Genomic DNA, 16,511 nt, shown 5'->3' with positions numbered 1-16,511 from the left:
ATGTGGGTCCAAGGACCGGCTGGCGGAGGTGCCGACCTTAAAAACACTCTATTAACACTAGCACCTGGGTTGTGCTGCAGACAAATTAAACATCAACTAACTCAGCGAACAATATCGGATTCAAGGTTGGGCCACCAGGCTGATGCTTTGATTTTAGAAATAGTAGTTTCCAATGATATGTGACCGTCCATAGGCGATGAGTGAAACATTTGGAAGAAGTCCTCTGCGTAACTGGGTGGCACACACACAACTGGGAATTGGCACGCAGGCCCTTCGTACATGAGGAACCAATTACCAATTATTCTTAATGACTTATGTATCGTCACAATACTGTCTCACCAGATGATTTCAATTTACAAAACTGAAACAAGAAACAGGTTAAGTGTTTAATAGAGTTCAGTCAACATTGGCAATTATAGCCCATTCAGGAAAAAACCCCAGAAAATCCTCCATAAATATTTTATTAAGGTTCCTGTTTTGGGGGGCACTCAGTTTAGGTTACCTTTTCAATAATTTGGCTTGGCAACCCCAATCAGGTATAACAAGGCTTTATTGCAACAGGAGCAGAATCAATAACACTCACAGTATTTAAGCAACAATTAACAGAATCAAGGTCCCTGAACAGCAGCACAGCTTGGTCTTGTTCAAATCTACTGCTGTGTCCTGTTCTTGTTGGGCCATTCATTTATACCCTACCCTATGGTTCTAACAAGGTTAAGGCTCCCTGATGTCATCTGCCACTTAATGAGATTACTTCACATGTGCTCTTGCATCAGCCAAAACTTGTCACACACATTGGCTGGTCCAGCTGTGTGCTGATTGCCTTTGCTCTGTCTAGCAGTTAACGATGTTAAGGCTCCCTGAGGTCACCTGCCATCTAAACAGATTATCTTACAGTTCCCCAATTTTGAGGGTGAGAAACATAGTTTTGATCCCTCACCAGGATGATTAATCACCTCCTCCCTCCCGCAGATGGGCAGCTAGCTCCAGATTGTTAGCACGTTGGTTAAGCCTTCTAAGCATATGTTTTAAACAACACATCGTAATGCTCAACATAACAATAATAGCCACTTACAATACCACCAAGTCATAAGATGCGATTCTGACCTAGGGGCGAGTGGAGATATCACTTAAAACATCCCACCTTTGAATTTTGGGGGTTAGTTTCTTTATATCCTTGGATAGTTCCTGATTCATTTGCTGCAACTGGTATAGGTGTTTGACAGAACTATTAAGCATTAGTCGTTATTCTGGTTTCATTCAGCACACAGTTCATAAGCTTTCTGTCCCCAAGATATAGTCCTTGTAGTGGCTGGTCCAGCTGTGTGCTGTTGCCTCTCTGAACTCCATCTCCATTGACCGTGATGTTACATGTTTGGATCATTGACTGTGGGCTCACCCACAGATTGGATATCAGTCCAAGCTGTAGATACCGTCCAATTCCATTTTCAGTTTTAGTTCTGTAAACCAAGCGTAGCATTTGTTACTATCTCAGTTTTAAACATAACTCTTAACCCGCTGTTTTAAGTTGGTCGATAATGATACCATCTCCTACTTTTTACATTCTTCTTCCCGTTACTCTGAAACAGGTCTGCTGACGGGTTAGCTTTATTGATTATGGGGAACAGTCCATTCCATCTAGGTATAAAGGGGTGTTCCTTTTTGTCATAACCTATTACCATTACTGCGTCACCGACCTGATACTCAAAAGATCGTACCTTTTTGTCGAAATACCTCTTCATCTGTTTTTTTGATTTGCCCATTTGTTTAGCCATGTACATGTTTGTGGTTCAGATTGATTCTTCCATTTTTTGTACCCAATTTTTGGTAACTGCTCCTTGCAATATTGGTGTAGCTGTTGGGGTTAACAAGTGACCAGGTATCCTCATCAATCTTCCAGTCATAGCCTGATATGGTCATATGCCAATAGCCATTAAATTGTGTTCTGACCGATTGTGTATTCAGTAGTCTTGTATGTGATGTTTCTCTGTCTGAACACCATTCCAGTCCTTTGATTGCTTTGATTATATCTCTGCCGAGGTGAGATAACGGGCAGTTGGAAAGATTATGTGTAATCACCAGGCATTGTTCTCTGACTATATATGCTGTACCTTTATGGAATCCTCCGACACTCACCTGACGAAGGAGGAAAGCTCCGAAAGCTTGTGATTTCAAATAAAGCTGTTGGACTATAACCTGGTGTTGTAAGACTCCTTACAATAGCCATTAAACACATAGGAAGCATATTTGCCCATTGTGTGGGGTGATCTGTACAAAACTTCTTGCGTATCATTTTTAAGGTTCGGTTACCCCTTTCCACCACCTCTGGGTGATGGGAAATGTGTAACTTCTGTTTGATTCCCATCACTGCCTGTAGCTTGGCGAAAATTTTCCCTGTGAAATGCGATCCCTGATCACTGTCCACCTGTATTGGTACTCCCCACCTGCAGATCACCTCGCGCAGTAACATGCGAGCTGCTGTTAAAGCTGTGTTGGTGCATTCCATGAAAGCCTCTATCCATTTAGTAAACATATCCAAAATGACTAGACAGTGAACAAAACCAGCCAGCACTTGTGGTAGTGGACCAATAAAATCAATTTGAATGTGGGTCCAAGGACCGGCTGGCGGAGGTGCCGACCTTAAAAACACTCTATTAACACTAGCACCTGGGTTGTGCTGCAGACAAATTAAACATCAACTAACTCAGCGAACAATATCGGATTCAAGGTTGGGCCACCAGGCTGATGCTTTGATTTTAGAAATAGTAGTTTCCAATGATATGTGACCGTCCATAGGCGATGAGTGAAACATTTGGAAGAAGTCCTCTGCGTAACTGGGTGGCACACACACAACTGGGAATTGGCACGCAGGCCCTTCGTACATGAGGAACCAATGTGACTCGTGGATCAGGAGAGTTGTACGGTGGGCATACAGCGTGGGTCGTGGAAGAGGTATCCCTTGGTTGTGCCACTCATGGATCTGGCAGTAGGGCTCATATTCATTCTGTAAGGTGCATAGGTCAACGCGGGGTGGGGGGGGGGGGCAATTGGAGACTCCACCACTGACACTTGCTGCATGGGAGTAGGTTCCCATGGTGCCCCATGCTGTGCTGTCACCTTAGCATGTTGATCAGCCAACGAGTTTCCGTGTGTATGTGGGGACACCGTTTTGCCATGAGCCTTGACTTTCCCAAGGTAGATAAGCGCCTTCCCGTCTTGTAGCGCCACCCAAAGTAGGGAGAGCATTGCTTCGTGTACCAGCGGTTTCCGGTCTGTGGTACAGAAGTTATGCTAGTAGTAAAGCAGCAACAACAGTACTGTGTTGACGACATAGGCATTGTCCGAATAGATGTTGGTAGCCACACTGGATGTGATGTGAACAGGCATTAGTAAAGCCGCCAATTCAGCTTACTGTGCAGAGTGCATGTTGCATTTCTACTGGTACACTTGCTCAGGAGGAACCACCACGAATCCAGTATGTGGTTTCCCATTCACGTGATACAATGACCCGTCAATCTAGATGCATTGCGCATCGTCTATTGGGAGCTTTAGGACTGGGTAACAATCAAACCGGATGATGGGCAAGGGACACGTGTATGACTCCCCTTAGTATAATCAAAGATGCGGAATGAGCGTTGTCTTTTTAGGGTGATTTGGATGTCATATTCAATCAGCAGCAATGTGCAGTGGTTCAGTCGTGGCGGAGAGACCAATGTGGGCTTTAGTAGCAAGTTCAGAGGTGTGTGGGGAGAATGCAATACCAAAGTTTGTAGCCCGGTGGTATAAGTAAAATGCTTGACTGCCCAGAAGGTTGCTAGAAGGTATCACTCACATGGACCGAACGTCTTCTCAACTCCAGTCAGAATTCGGGATGCATAAGCGATCGGTGTCAATTGGCTGTGTACCTTCTGGCACAGTGCAGCTGCTAGGCTTTTGGATGCGGATGCCACTTCCAGATGAAACGGCTGATTTGGGTCTGGAGAGATGAAGCATGTAGCCTGTGCAACAGCTTGCTTCAGCGTGGTTACTGCATCGGTATGTTCGTCCGTCCAATCCTACTGAACTGAATCATCATTCCTTTTGAGTAAGTTGTACAATGGCTTAACGAGTTTTGCAAACTGTGGAATGTACGATTGTTGGTACCCCACCAGCCCCAAAAATGACCGGAGAGCAATGGTAGCCTCTGTATAATATCCACCTTGTGGGTATCAGGCATCTTTCCGCCGTGTGATAATGTGATCCCCAGAAAAGATACTTCTGATTGTAGTAGCTGAGCTTTCTTGGGGTTGATCTTTAGACCAACCGACCTTAGTCTGCCCAGAACGTCTGGGAGCACTATCAGATGTTGATCTCGCATCTTGGTTGCAATGAAAATGTCATCCACATATTGTAGAATGGATTGTGAGTGAAAACATCCCTTCAGTATAAACACCATACGCTTGTGGGAGATTGTAGCGGAGTTATGGAACCCCTGTGGCAAACATGTCCAGGTATATTGTTGGTCGTTGAAAGTAAATGCAAACTTATACTGATTCTCCAGGTGAACTGGAACACTCCAGAATCCATTGGAGACATCGAGGGTCGAACAGATCTCGGTCGTCCTCGGGACCTGTGCCAGCAACGTGGATGAATCTCTCACAATGGATGCGCACGAAGGTGTAACTGAGTTCAATTTCCTGTAATCAATTGTTAATCGCCAACTACCATCTAGTTTCTTTACCAGCCAAATTGGTGAATTCACCGTGAATGATCCCTGATGGATCACAGTTTGCTCTAGCAGAGAGTCAATTGCAGCCTGTACATAAGGAAAACTCTCAGTGAGAAACGGATATTGTCTACATTTACCATGGGGTGGGCCGTTAACCCTTTCTTTCTCGTCTAACCTACCACAATCATATTTGCTCCTGTAAGGTCAGAGAGGTGTAAGATATGTAAGACAGTAACATTAGAACCAGTGTCAACTAAATAACGTCTGCTATGGGCTTACTCTGATCACAGCAGTGACAAAAGACTGATTGTCACATGTCCTCCAGAACCTTACTACCGGATAGTGGTGAGGGCCAGAACCCTGTCATTGTGGGACCGGATGAATTGGCTTGCCCTTTACCGATGGCGCTGAGGCCTGGACCGAATGGACCTGAGGGAGGCCACCCCTAGTTAATTACAGATTAGCCAATAATGCAATTAATTTGTCCAATTTTTGATCAGCGGGGAACAGACTTGAAGGTTCATTGGGAGGAGGGTAGTTGGACCTCGGTCCTGGCCCTCCGCCACCCCTGGATTGAGCAGGTGCGCTTGGGCAATCTCTCATTCAGTGTCAGTTTTCCACAGTTAAAACATCCTTTCTCACCAGGGTGATTTCTGTTCCCTGGTTCGGTGCCATAGCCCTGACTTCTACCACGTCCACTAGCCCCCTTAGGGTACAGACCCTCGACCATATGGACCTCAGACCTCCCCCTGGGCTTCATTCCAGTATTATCCCCTCCGTGCCCAAACTTTTCTACTTTATTTTTCAGCTTCTTTCTTTCACTCCTGTGCCTCCTGTTCTGACCCTTGCACAACTGATAAGTTCACTAGTGCTGATTGGTTTCCTAACATAGCACTTAACTCAGTGATTCGGAAGCAAAAGCTCTCAATTGACTGCCGTAATTCCCTTTTCTCGCATTTGCTATGGTACTTATGCACCATTATTTCCTCCTTTAAATTTTGAACCTTATCTTCATTTTTAACTGTGCAGAACCACATAGCATATCTGCACAAATGTTCTGCTTGCTTGCCTGGCTTATTTTTTTAGCCCCGACCTGTTCTCGTATCCAGGCACACGCAAACTTGTATGGTTCGTCCACTTTGGACATTGCCAGGATCAGCACTTTAACAGGTTTTACTACATCACCTTTGACTTTCTCCTCATATTGGTGGAACCACTTGGATTCCCCTTACTTACCCATGCTGCTTAATTGTCGGAGGGTAACGCACCGCCCTCACTCCTAGTCTACTAAACTAGTTTCCTCCCCCAGGAGTTAAGTTATGACCCGTTACAACCCGAAGGGATTCTGCTCCAGTTACTTTGCCTTATGATTTGCCAGTGTCCTGCCCCAGTCGCCACTTTGCTATGGTTCCCATTTTGGGGGCACTCAGCCCTGGGTTACCCCTTCAATGATTCAGCTTGGCAATCCCAATCAGGCATAACAAGGCTTTATTGCAACAGTAGCAGAATCAATAACACACAGTATTTAAGCAATAATTAACAGAATCAAGGTGGATATTATCCGGTCCGAGTCCCTGGACAGCAGCGCAGCTTGGTCTTGTTCGAATCTATTGCAGTGACCTGTTCTTGTTGGACCATTCATTTATATCCTACCCTATGGTTCTAACAAGGTTAAGGCTCCCTGACGTCATCTGCCACTTAATGAGATTACTTCACATGTGCTCTTGCATCAGTCAAAACTTGTCACACACAGGCTGATTGCCTTTGCTCTGTCTAGCAGTTAACAATGTTAAGGCTCCCTGAGGTCACCTGCCATCTAAAGAGATTATCTTACAGTATTAAACATTTTTGAGGATTCTTCTGCATTCACACAGCCATGTCAGGTAAAGTGGGGCATATTTCATCTTTCCTTTGGACAGGATTTTCTTTAAGTTTAAATTGTGATCTTCTCTTTTGTAGATCACCAGATATGTCCAGGAAGATGATAGCTCAAGAACTTCCCACTTATAGATCCCCTATCTTCCTTTCGACCTCTATGATTCTGGAACTGTCCTGGAATCTTAAGACACTTTTGCATGAAGTATTTCTATAGTTTGGATCTCTGGACAGTGACACTTGTGCACCTGCTCAAACCAACTCCCTTATACTAACAGCACAATTGTAGACCCATAAAAATGTGGGTCTGCGATTCTGCCATTGATATAAGGGAGCCAATTTTAGCAATGTTGACATGGGAACAGGGGCCCAAACTCTGAACGCCAGGAATTTCTGCGACCCAGGCAGGTTTTGCAAGATGGGCGGCTGCTGCGCCCAGTAAAGATAGGCCTACCAGCCCATCAACTAGGATATGTGGGACCACATGTTGCATGGGGACCTCTCCCCCATGATCTGAGCTACATAAAAGCTTTAGATGCCGGAAAGTTATAGACATGGGCGTAGAAATTCGATCGAGCCCATTCACTTGGGCGCAGGGTGCACATGAAATTGGTGCTGGACCCTCATTATAATGGGTCAGGCATGCAACCAGCACTACTAATGCTGCTTGTTGGCTGCATGCCTGTTTGGGGGGGGGGGGGCGAAATCAGGCTTATCTATCTCCACTTGAAGATGGCCAGCACCTCTTAATGGGGAGGTGCACTGTAACTGCAGACATGAGGGAACACTTGTGAAGATAGAAATGGCTACAAGACCTATAGATCAAGCCCCCAGATTCTCCGATGCCACTTTGGAGGCCCTGATCCAGGTGATGGACAGGAGGAGGTAGATCCTGTTTCCTTCCAGGGGGGCAGAAAGCCCTCCAGGCAACACCTCCATCTCCAGTGAGAAGTGGTGGCTAAGGAGGTCAATGTGAGGAGCCTAGCTCCAAGGCCATAGCTGCAATGCCGAAAGAAGTTTAATAAACCCACCAGAGTTGTCAAGAATCCTACCTTTCACTTCAGTATTCTCTGCTCGCACCTCCACCACCTGCAGCCCTACTACTCACAACACTCCCCTTCCCCGCTTCCCTTCACCCTCCTACAACCGCTGCATCACATTTCACTCTGCCTCCTTCTCCTTCTACTCACACATGCTGCACCTCCTTCTCTCACCACTTTGCACCATTCATTTCCCCACACCTCACATCTTGCACACAACATCTGCACTACTCAATCATGACAGGCACATTCTCAACACAGCTTACATGGCTGTCATTAACACACTGTTCTTTCTTGCACGAGACGGTCACACACTTATGAGGCAGCAGACGGCGACTGGAGAAGCAAGTGGCCACCAGCACACCCTCTTCCCCACTCGAGGAGGAGGTGGTGAACATTATGGGCAGGGGACTAGTCACGGCCGTGATGAGCAGCAATCCTGGAGGAGACATCATGCAGGGTCTCTTCACACCTTACCTCTTTTTCCTCTTCTCACTTCTATCTCACTCTACACACACTGCATGACGAACTGCAGCTGCTTTCAGTAGCCACTCATCACCCTCTGCTTTCCCATCATACTAAAAACTAACTCTTGTTCCTCTCTTTCATTTCATGTACTGAAAATGTGAAAGCCCCTCTGCCAGTGCAGGAAGAGGCCAGCCTTCCTGAAGATGCAATGTCACTCAATCTGACCCTAGCAAGCACTAGCTCAGAGATTGACACTAAGCGGTCTTTAGATCATAAGCTGGAGGAGGGGTCTTCATGTGGTGAATCACCAGGCATAAGTGTACAGGAGCTAGGGCAGGGGGATAGGATGCCACAGATGCCAGCTCGCTGGACGGTGAGATCACATTCCAGCTCTGCTGCAGAGGACTCAGATGCTGACTTCGAGGGCCCTGACTACTGAAGAAGGCTGATAGGCACCAGGAAATGCTAGGTGTGCTGGACAGCCTGCCAGCGAGCTTGCGCACAATGGCTGAGAGTATGGAGGAGTCCAGCTCCAACTTGTGACATGGCATAGAGCCAGTGGTCAGTTCCAGGAACATGACAGTGGTGTCCACACAATTCTGACAGCTTCCATGGCAGCTCACAATGTTTGGTGAAGTACAGGCGCCTCACACATTGCTGCTCGGTGAAGTTGAGGTATGAGAAGTGCTCCCTGAAGACATACTGTGGGTATGGCCTCCTGTGTAGTGCCCCTCTTCTCCCAGCTTCACCTGTTCTCTCTTTCCCTTGTTAAGGTTATGACAGCAGAGACAAGACTAATGGAAACTTCAGTTATCTGGGTTACTTCCTGGTTTTGGTCTGGAGCAATTTCCTGAAATGAAACAGAACTCTAACCACACGTGAAACTTTAAACTAATTTCCCCCCAGTCCTCTTCTGTTTTCTACCCTTCTCTTCTGAAAGCACAGGATGCTTTGAGGTTTGGTTCCACAGGTGCGAGCAGTCCAAGCGTATCTTATCCAAGTGGACATTCTTGAAATGTGAGTGTCAGCGGGTTCAATCATGAACGGTGTACCACAGCCAAGGGCAACCCTGTCCTCCACATGTGCAGAGTTAACGTGATACTATTCTGGAGATGAGATTCTGTCTACTTTCCCCTGCCTCTCTAGCCCAGAGAGCTGAAGTCAGTGGTAGTGCCTCTCCTGAAATAAAGACTTGCATTTTTATAGCGCCTTTCACGACCTCAGGATGTCCCAAAGTGCTTTACAACCAATTAAGTACTTTTGAAGTGTAGTGACTGTTGTAATATAACTGCTTCCCATAGATCATCTAACTCAATACAGATCAAGGACTGAGCCTGGGACTTTCCCTGGTCTGTTTGGTTAAGTAAAGATGGGAGTACATTTACAACTTGCTGCCCAGGTGGAAAACTTCCATTATGAAGACCACCCTGATTTTTATTTCCATTGAAATCCAATCCGATCTGCAACGCCAGCTTTATACCCGGACAGCAAGTTGAATATCTACCCCACGGTACATTTACTTACTAAGCCAGTGGGGAGCTGAGGGAAATTATTTTAATAAAAATATTTTTGTAAATAAAGAAAAATAACTAATATACCGTATAGGAAGCACTGCTTCCTACTGTTCGCGTAAAAAATGCTTCCATTTATGGAACTAAAAAAAAATTGAAAAATTCTAGTTTTTAAAATGGTGCATAAAATACTGCTGTGGTCTTGGAAGAGTTACAAGAGTTGAATGTGTATAAAGAAATGAACATGCCTTCCTCCCCTGCCCTTCCCCCAGCCAAACACTGGTTCTCTGAAATGGTTGCTATGGACCACGCCCTACCAACCATCACATGTTCACTGTTTGTACTGCTGAAATTCATAAACAGGTACATCCAGTCTCACAGCTTTTGGGCTGTTCTCACAATCTTACCACTTTGTCCCGTACATGAAATACTACATTTGTGCGTGACCTGTAACTTTCTGCTATAACATAGTATCTCTCATTCCAATATTCTCCCTTCAGCTCCTGAAGTCATTGACTGTTAATGGGGTACGGTTGCTCAAGCACCAGCAACCCACCACTCCCTCTCTTCAAGTCTGCGCCTAGACGGTAAATGTCAATATACTATGCAGGGCATCAGAAGCCCAATCCTCACCCAACATTGACATACAAGCACTTCTCATTAGGAATCAGTGATCAGGAATGAGAACCCTGACTTATTTTTCCCTACACCAGTCCAGGACTATTGCGGTCAATTCTAACATCCCTTTGCCAGCTAACTCAGCATAAACCAAAGATCAAACCTGGGACTTTCGTGTTCTGTATGACACAGTACCATACCAAGCAACGCAACTCTACTTTTCATATTAATTCACAAACTATTTCTCCTAATTTCCTTCCTTTTTTTCTCCTGCTCCCCAGAAGCTGGGGGTGCTTCATGCTGGGTACAGTTCCACTAGTGTCGATAGCCAGAATGGCCCTTCTTTATGTGTTAGCTTGGACAGTACTCTGCAGTGCCACTGCAATACCAACAAACTCAGCACAGAACATAGAGAAATTACAGGGCCGAAAATCCACAGCCCATCCTGTGCACTCACATTATAACCCCAGTGGGAAAGCGCCAAAAGGGCCAGAAGTTAGGCTGGCATCTAGATATGCCGGGCCATGGTCCTGCACAGGACTTCCCACTCGGCCTAGTTGGGAGCGGAACCTCGGCCTACATCAAATAAGGCCAGCGGCGTAGAACGGGGTGAGGGTGGAGATACTCAATGCTAAGAGTTCTCAGGTCCGCAGCCTAGAAGCAGATTAGGACAAGATCAGCGGCCCAGTGAAAGCTGGCATACCAACCTGCTGACTGTCACATTTGGGGACCACTTGGGGCTTCAGACTGAATACCGAAATTTTTTTGTGGACTTATCTCCTACTCCTTTTCCTCCATTATAATGGCAAATAAACGAATGCCCATTGGGAATCCCATACCTGGTCTTCAGAACCTCTCACAGTGGATGGTTTGACAAGTCCAGTGCTGTCTACATAAGAACATAAGAAATAGGAGCAGAAGTAGGCCATCCGGCCCCTCAAGCCAGCTCCACCATTCAACAAGATCGTGGCTGATCTTCTACCTCAACACCATTTTCCTACACCATCCCCATATCCCTTGATGCCTTTAATATCTAGAAATCTTTCGATCTCTGTTTTGAAAGTACTCAATGACTGAGCCTCCATAGCCCACTGGGGTAGAGAATTCCAAAGATTCACCACCCTCTGAGTGAAGAAATTTCTCCTCATCTCAGTCCTAAATGGCCTACCCCTTATTCTGAGACTGTGACCCCGGCTTCTAGACTCCCCAGCCAGAGAAAACATGCTCCATGCATCTACACTGTCGAGCCCTGTAAGAATTTTGTATGTTTCAATGAGGGGAAGAGCAAAAAATAAGGTCCAAAAACTATTTCCCAGCTCCAGTAATCCACTGTCAAAGTTTCTGCACTCTTCAGGCTCAAATGTTCCTCATTTCTACCTCAACTAATCCTGGCAACAGATACGCCTTAAAAATCACATTCCAAATAACCCCTAATGCAATGCAGGTGTAACTTCTTGAATTTCGGCACACCAACGCCACTGGCCCTCATTTTAACCAATGTTAATGGCCTCTATGAGGACTCGACAGGAGATCGCAGGAAGGCCCAAATCAGAATCTGAAAATCGAGTATATTGATTTTGGGGTGGAAAACCGGAGGAAATGGCTTCCACTCCAATTTGCAGGCTGGTAAATAGAATAGCATTAATTCTAAATCCCAGAAACACCAAAACCGGTAAGGAATTTCAGGGACAATTTTTCTATCTGTTTATACTCTGTTACAATAGAGATGTCACCTTTACTTAAATTCAAACTGGACAGGCAAGACCAAGGAAAGGTTGGGATTGTGATGATTCCTGATATATGTTTTGCTGTGCTGATGATAAGAATTGATTGAAAACTTTAATAACCTTACTTATTAATCCACGTAATAACCAACAGGAGTAAATAGGAAAAGTCAAATACTGGTTCCTTGGTTATATTTTAGAAATTTCTCTGGAATCTGGGCCATGATAATCTGAGCAGTAGTCAGTGCATTAGTGGACAAACAAATGGTAACAGGCGGGGAGGGAGATCCTGGTCAGAGCGATGAGGCGGCACCAAGTCACCACCCAATGTTTCACTCATTCGATTTCAGCAGGGCATCATTTGGAGAGCATTACAGCCAAACACGATCTTGTCCTCACCTAGTGTCTAACAAGCCCATATTACAGCAGGAGTCACTGGTTAGTGATCAGAGCAGAAACCCTGGTTTGACACACCACACACCAGCCCTGGGGTCAATTGCAATGCCCTTTCTGTTGAGATCAGCTAACTCAGCATAGGTTGAATCCAGGATTTGTATGGTTCAGCACCTCACTGGACAGTGTATTGACTGCCCAGTATCAGCCTTGGCTCAGTGTAGCACTCTCATTTTCAAGTCAGGAGGTCGTAGGTTCAAGCCCCACTCCAGAGACTTGAGCATATAATTGAGGCTGACACTTCAGTGCAGTACCGAGGGAGTGCTGCATTGTCAGAGGTGCTATCTTTTGAATAAGATGTTAAATAAGGTCCTTTCTGCTCTATCTGGTAGATGGCACTATTTCAAAGAGCAGGGGAGTTCCCGTGGTGTTCTGACCAAGATTTATCCCTCAAACAACATCACTAAAACAGATTATCTGGTCATTTATCTAATAGTTGTTCGTGGGATCTTTCTGTGCAAATTAGCTGCATTACTACACTTCAAAAGTACTTCATTGGCTGTTAAGCATTTTAAGACGTCCTGAGGACGTGAAAGGCGCTATATAAATGCAAATTCTTTCTTTCCTTTACCCACTAGTAATTACAGAACATACTGGGCCAGAATTTACTGTCAAAATAACAGTGAGGTTAATGGTGCTCGCCGTTATTTATGCACAAATGCTACAACAACTTCAGGCGAGGGTCAGATGCGCGATTAATCTCAAAAATCCAAAAGTTGCTGTCTGAGTTGCGCCGCTCCGCCATTAGCTTCGTGAAAACGGCATCTCGCTGTCTGGCTCACCATTGAAATGCGTAGAATGGCTTGAAGTTACTGTATTTGCACGGTAGATAGGAACTAAACTCGCCTCAGATAGTTAAGTTTTATCCATTTCAGTATAATTACCCTTTTAAAGACATGATAAATGTTAATTACTGCCAATCAACTTCTCTGGAACTGAAAATTAACTATTACAAATGTGGATTCTCATTCCTTCAAGTTTTAATTGTTGTTGGAGATTTTAAAAATGATAAATTTGAAATTTTTAAACTTTTTTTTTTACTTTTCCTTTCTGTTTCTTTTTTCTCTCTCTCTTAATCCAATCTTTCCCTCTCTTTATTTCTCTTTCTGTACCTGATTTGACATTGAATTCACTCACTCTAATTTACACTTCCTTTTCAGTCCTTGTTAATTTCACACTCCTTCAATCTGATTGGTTGCCCTGTTCACTCAGGTCTCTGATGCCCTGTTTCCCTCGCTGCAATGTTATCACCTTGCACTTTCAGCAACTTGCCATGCAAAAAATTTAAAAACCTAAACGTGCAAGGGCAAGTCTAACTAATGGCAGATGCTGCTAGATGACCTGCTACAGCAAATTATGGCCCATTGTTTTTGATGTTTGAATTTCCTTTGTTTGGGACCATAAAATTCAGTGTTTGGTATCATCCAACACAAGGTGCAATGTGCCAACACGTGGAGAGAAATTAATTATCTATATGTTTATTTCTTTAATAACACCGATAAGACAGGCCGCAGATTGTATTGTTCATTTCAATAATCTTATCAGTCTAACACTATCAAGATACGTCGCTGAATCTCAACTTTAAAGCTATTAATCTTCAATGCCAGATGACTCACCATAGAGTTATAGAGAACAATGTCTCAGAGCACTTTACAAAAAGGTGGGCACCAAAAAGGAGAGGAAAAGGGGAAATATTATTATTTTACATTGACACACTAAACGTGGATAAGTGATCTTTTCATCAGTGGTTGTTCAATTAAAAGATAATGACTCCAAATTTCCACTGGGCCATTTATGTCGCTGTTGCTTGACTCAGGTGGGACTATGCCAATCGATGCTGTCCAGTGATGATCCCATCCTTCATTGTCACTGGATCAATATCCTGGAATTATCTACCTAACATCATCATGGGAGCACCACCACTACAAGGACTGCAACAATTCAATGAGAAGGCCCACCACCATCTGCTCTTGGCAACTGGGAAGAGGCAATAAATGCAGCCTTGCCACTATCACCCACATTCTGTGAGAAATAAAAAAAATTTGTGGGGTCAACTCATTTACAAGTCCCTTGGCGGTTCATTAGCGCAAATCCTGTGTAACACAGGAGCATTGCGGTGGGGGAACTTGGAAATTAGATGGTGTTAGTAAAGATGTGGCACCAAATGATTCACAGAGCACATGGGAGCCAGAGGAGTGGGGAGTGGGTGAAGATGTACCACCTTCCCAACAGATGCTGAGGTTTTGGAATCATGGGTTGCAGATTTCATGAGTACTCACCTGAAAAAAAGGATATTCGAGGAACAACACCCATACATGCAGACTCTGAGGTCAGTCTCCGAGAATATGCGGAAACTGATACGTGTAGCTGTAGAGTCTATAGATTCATCTGCAGCAGCATCAGGAAAGCATTGTCTTTTTTGCAGTAATCAATGGAGCGTGCGGCAGCTCTTTGGAATCTCACCTCAGAAGTGACCGGGAATCAGTTGGTGCCTCCTGCTACGAAGACTGCTGCCCAGCTGGCAGTAGAAGAGAGAACAGACAATACTCTTCCTATCAGCATTCAGACCCTCAGACCTGGCACGTAGGCTTCTGTTCCACAAGGTTTTCAGAACGTGATAGCTGCCATTAGGCCAGCCATTCCCCTGTTTAAAAGGAACACAGATGCAGGACCCAGTGGAATGGCGACGGCTGGAGTTTTTTTTTATTCGTTCATGGGATGTGGGCGTCGCTGGCAAGGCCAGCATTTATTGCCCATCCCTAATTGCCCTTGAGAAGGTGGTGGTGAGCCGCCTTCTTGAACCGCTGCAGTCCGTGAGGTGAAGGTTCTCCCACAGTGCCTGTATCAGGCTACCGTTTATCAAGACCCAGCAACATGGGCACCATCTAGTGCATCCTGCACTTTGGGAAACCAAGAAACACCATAAAAATGTTTGGCCTTGTCTCACTGCTGCGATGCCAAACCGGGAGAATTCCCCAACTCTCTGGACAATGTGTCAGCTACCTAACAAATTCATGCCCAGATGGCACCTGGCTAATATTACGCAGATCCCTCATGGCTTCCTTAAATGATTCAATGGCATAAAAGTTGAGCGTGGTTAGCCACAGGCAGAGCTGTGCAGGCAGATGACTGCGGCCGTAGGTCTTTAAGTAGTCATTAGCACAGCTCCCCTAGTGTGTCTTTGATCAAGTGTACAAAGGTCGGCATGCGATCCCTGTGGCCTGTGAATTTGTTGGGGGTGGGGGGGGGGGTATTATCTTGAAGGGTGCATCTTCCTAATATGCTACTTTACTCTCCTTTCATCCATCCTCTCCTGCTGCTCCTCCACTTCCATTACAATGGCAAACAAAGGAATGCCCATTGGAAATCCCATACATTGTCCTCAGTACCTCTCACTGGGGGTGCGAAAATACTACAGGTCTCACAGTCCCACGTGCATACCTGATGACCCAGGAAACTGGGTCAGGATTGCAGCAGTGTTGGAAGGGCAGGCAGAATCCCGCTCTGCTGGAACACTGCTATTGGGAGGATAACCCTGGACCATATATATCCTTAAGAACATATTTGTTACACACTTCAATAACTTACAAGACTTTTGGAGGGCACAGACTTTTGAATATTTCCTGATGCAATGTTTGTACATGGGTGAGATGATATCCTGTCTACTGGATGGTGTTCAGCCATCAGCTTTGGAAACAACTGACACTGAAGTAAAATGTACAGGAAAGGCTGCCTTATGTATTCTTAAATTAACAGGTATTTGAATAAAGAACTGTCAATCCAGTTCAAAGATACAACAGTGCATTGAGTGCAACAGAATAACTTATAGAGTTGTATACATATCACAGATGGATTTTGAATTACACATTAAGGCTTTGACTATGCATCATATGATCAGCCCAAGGACAAAGTTCAGCATCCTAGCTAATCTGCACCTGACAGACAGCTGGTCTACATCTTTAGGGATAGAGTTCAATGGATGGAAACTTGTACACAGTGCATACATGATTTTTTGATAAGCTGCCTATGTGGCATGCAAGGCCTTGTTAGTGGCACAAGGTATCAGAAAACCATACCCAATATTTATCTTATTCCTAAATAAACTGGAGCATTA

This window comes from Heptranchias perlo, chromosome 8 (assembly GCF_035084215.1).
Source record: "Heptranchias perlo isolate sHepPer1 chromosome 8, sHepPer1.hap1, whole genome shotgun sequence".
Taxonomy (NCBI): domain Eukaryota; kingdom Metazoa; phylum Chordata; class Chondrichthyes; order Hexanchiformes; family Hexanchidae; genus Heptranchias; species Heptranchias perlo.
The sequence above is the reverse complement of the archived record's forward strand: the minus strand, read 5'-3'. Positions refer to the sequence as shown.